The following is a 4,030-nucleotide window of genomic DNA, read 5'->3' on the forward strand; positions in this document are numbered from 1 at the left end:
TACTCTGGTAGGTAGTCACGAGTTTTAGAGAAAACTCTCCATGTCTTCCAAAGGAAAGAGCTAAGGTTGGAATAAGAAACATACTCTCAAGGGAGTTCTGACTACCTGTATGCACATGAGTTACCTGGTGTGGACCCTGTCCTGCAGCCTTGGAATCTCCTTTTTACTGAGAGAGGAAGTAGATGTACAGCATGAAGAAGGATGCCCTTTGGAAATGTTAGTATATACAGTTAAGGACTACACAACCCTTTGAGATGGTTCTTCTTATTTCTTAAGAGCTGTGAATTTTGAAAAATATGGGTGGATGAGAAATGATGTGGATTCAATGTGCTTCAGCTGTAGATTTTATGAAATTATATAGGCTGGAATTATGATGTGCAGGACAAATCAGAAAATATGTCTGTAACATTTATATTAAAAAGACAGATACACTTATACAGATATTGATAAAATAAGGGCACACTCAACACCAAATAAAGATGAAAAAAATCATTATTATGAAGATGTCAATGAAGACAACTGGCTGTATGGAATACTTAAGAAAACATGTTTAGCAATGAAGAAATGGCATGTTTTCATTAAAGTCAGTGTATTTTAGTGACCTAAGGCCTAAGTTGTACCTGACAAAAGTGAAATGTCCTGAGGTCATGAGACTAACACTTTTTGCCTCTGCAAAATTTTACATCTACAAAAATAGCTTTCAGGTGAAAACCACAGCCTTTTCTAAACAAGCTACATATCACAGTTGACATTTTCTGGAGAATCATAGAAATTTTAATTCACACATTCTAAAAATTATAAATTAAGCTTCCTTTGTAAATAATTTAATAATAATAAATAACTTGAAAATTTTACTCAGAGGCTACTTTATTATCGTTCCACCATACTTTAGATATTTTGGAATCATTGACACATTTAACACATTTTTCTTTAAATTGTGAAGTAATAATCTATTACTATCATTTATAACTTTAAAAATTTTTTCACTCCTATTAGTTTATTTAGGAAATACTCTAAACCTGCTATAGTGTCTCTTTTCCTGTGAAGAGAGAAATGTAGCTCTCAAATTTTTTTCTTGTGTTTGAGATTTCCCTAATTCCATTAATGTGTTTACTTAACATTTTAAAATTATGAAATATACACACATTCAAAAGGTTGTATATAATTATAATTATGGTTTAGAGAATAATGATAGAAACACCTTTATGCACAATTCCCAGTGTAAGAAAGAAAATGCTGGTGCATTTGGAGATTCTGTGTGTGTTCTCTCCAATCCCATTCCATTCCTTCACTGCCAGAGGTGACTGATATACTGCTAATCATTGTGCTCTGTAGTGTTTCTAAGTGTCTGTGGGAAAAGGGTTCCATGGTAAAAGAGGGTTGGGAAACTCAATGGGTAGGCCAGATTTTATGGCAAGAGTTTGGGAATTCACAGAGCCCTAATGTGTTAACGAACATTTGAATCTATATAGAATTTTATTTTCATGGAACACATTTTACAAATTATTGATCTAAGTATTTTACCAAACTTTTGTGCAATTCGTAATGAACAGACAAGTACAGATATTTCCCTATAAGATTTGAAGGATATTTGATGGAAACTGAGTCTGTAAGGTAGATGAGTAATGCATCCACCAAAGGAGGAACTAAATGCAAACTCTCAGGTGCATAAAAGAGCAAAGATTTATTTTTTTAAAAACATTTTTAGGGCTTCCCTGGTGGCGCAGTGGTTGGGAGTCCGCCTGCTGATGCAGGGGACACGGGTTCGTGCCTGGTCTGGGAGGATCCCACATGCCGCGGAGCGGCTGGGCCCATGAGCCATAGCCACTGGGCCTGTGCGTCCAGAGGCTGTGCTCTGCAGCGGGAGAGGCCACAGCAGTGAGAGGCCTGCGTACTGCAAAAAAAAAAAAAAAAAATTATTGGAGTATAGTTGATTTACAATGTTGTGTTAGTTGCAGTATCCACTCTATTTTTCTTTTTTAAGATTCTTTTCCCATATAGACCATAACATAGTATTGAGTAGAGTTCCCAGTGCTATACAGCAGGTTCTATTACTTATCTATTTTATATACAGTAGTGTATGCAAAGATTTATTTCTCATTCACAATACCCATCAGAGGTTTGCTAGGGGCTCTATTCTGGGTGGTCTTCACTTTGGGCCACTCTCACTTGGACAGTGCTGATCAAGACACTTCTCACAATTTACCTGGCAGAGCTTGTCAAATGTCTCCACCCAGAACAAGAGGGGCAGGAAATGCTATGTGGGAAATATTTGGGGACCAGAATTAGATCATTCTCAGAGGCTGAGGGGCAAGGTCACCAGTCTATGCAAAGGGCTGAGGCTGTTTGAAAGGTAAGAACATTCATTATATCATTCAGTTTGGAAAAAGCCTCAGACCTCACATGAATCAGATGAGGGGACATTAGGATGGCATCCAGGCTTGAGAATTCTTGTCTCTGATACCGACGAATGTGTCCAGTGCCTCAGAGATTGGGGTTTGAGTATGAATCAGAGTGTCATTTCACATATGCAGGTAAGACTGGGACAGAGCAATAAAGCACTTGAACAAATCCATAAAATGCTGTATAACTGGGCAGTTGATGTGTCCTGAATTATCGTGTGGAATTGGTAGGGTCACTCAGGAGAGCATGCCAATTAATGTTAGGATTAGGCCACTGTACAGAATGAGCAGGCTGTTTTTTCTGTGTCTACCCTTTTCTTTATTTCCTTTTTATGATTCTATATATGTGTATTATATGTATATATTAAATATTATGTATAATTTTTCTGAAAGTGCTCACCCATCTCAGTTGTTACATATAATACATAATATAAAATATGTAACAATATTTAACATACTGTATAATATAGAATATTTAGCTTTATATATATATATATATAATTTTTTAAGTCTAAAAATGCTTCTTCTGCAAATGACAAAGCTACTGTCTGACTTTGGACCAAAGGGTGAAAAATGAAATCTTGAAAACAGTATACACTTGAGTATAAATGTGATGGTGGCAGCAAAATTAACAGAAAAGAAAAAAAAAATCTCAAAGGGAAGATGGGAAAGTAGAGTGAAAGAGCCTACACTATTTAGAAACTGTCCATCCATGATCCAAAAAAAAAAAAAATGAAGCTTCTGTATTTTATTTCAACAAAGTGAGGAAATTTCCTGTACAGAATTACCTTCTCCATCTCTAAGGATTTCCTTTACGTATCTGTTTGCATCCATCAGAACAGCATTTAGAGTTCTCAGACAGATAAGAATCTAACAGCTTTTAAGATAGTGCTTTTCAAACTTTTGATTCCTTATAAGTGAACTTACAAGTGGACCCTATGGTATCTTTATTTATTACTTTCAATGTTAAAATTTCTATTAAGTGAAGTGATGGATATTTTCTATCAGTCTGTGTTTAAGTGAACACAAATTATTATTTTTATTATTTTAATACTGCTGTTTTTGCTCATTTAGAAAGCATAGTATATTTATGATTGATGTCATTTAATTTCATTGAGATTCAACTGCCCTTTGAAAATACCCTTTTTCTCAGCATATTAAAATGTCTATGCAGACAGGTAAACTAATATTTACATTGTTACAGGGCTGCTGTAACAAAAGGCCACAAACTTGGTAGCTTAAAACAACAGAAAGTTATTCTCTGATAGTTTGAGAGGGCAGAAGCCCTAAATCAATGTCAGCCAGACTGCTCCCTTTGAAGAATCTTGGAGATAATCTTTCCTTGTCTCTTCTAGTTTTTCGTGGCTCCAGCCATTCCTTGGTTTGAGGCCACACAACTCCACTCTTTGTCTCCACCTAATGTACACTTCTGTCTCCCTCAGTCTGCCTTTTCTTCTTATAAGGGCACTTGTCATTGGATTAAAAACACCTGGATAATCCAAGATGATCTCATTTCAAGATACTTAATTGCATCTGGAAAGACCCTTTTCTTAAATAAGGGTCACAATCATAGGTTCCAGGTGGGCATATCTTTTGGCGGGGCTGCTATTCAACCCACTACAGGTACC

The sequence above is a fragment of the Lagenorhynchus albirostris genome, chromosome 4 (genome assembly GCF_949774975.1).
Source record: "Lagenorhynchus albirostris chromosome 4, mLagAlb1.1, whole genome shotgun sequence".
NCBI classification, from domain to species: domain Eukaryota; kingdom Metazoa; phylum Chordata; class Mammalia; order Artiodactyla; family Delphinidae; genus Lagenorhynchus; species Lagenorhynchus albirostris.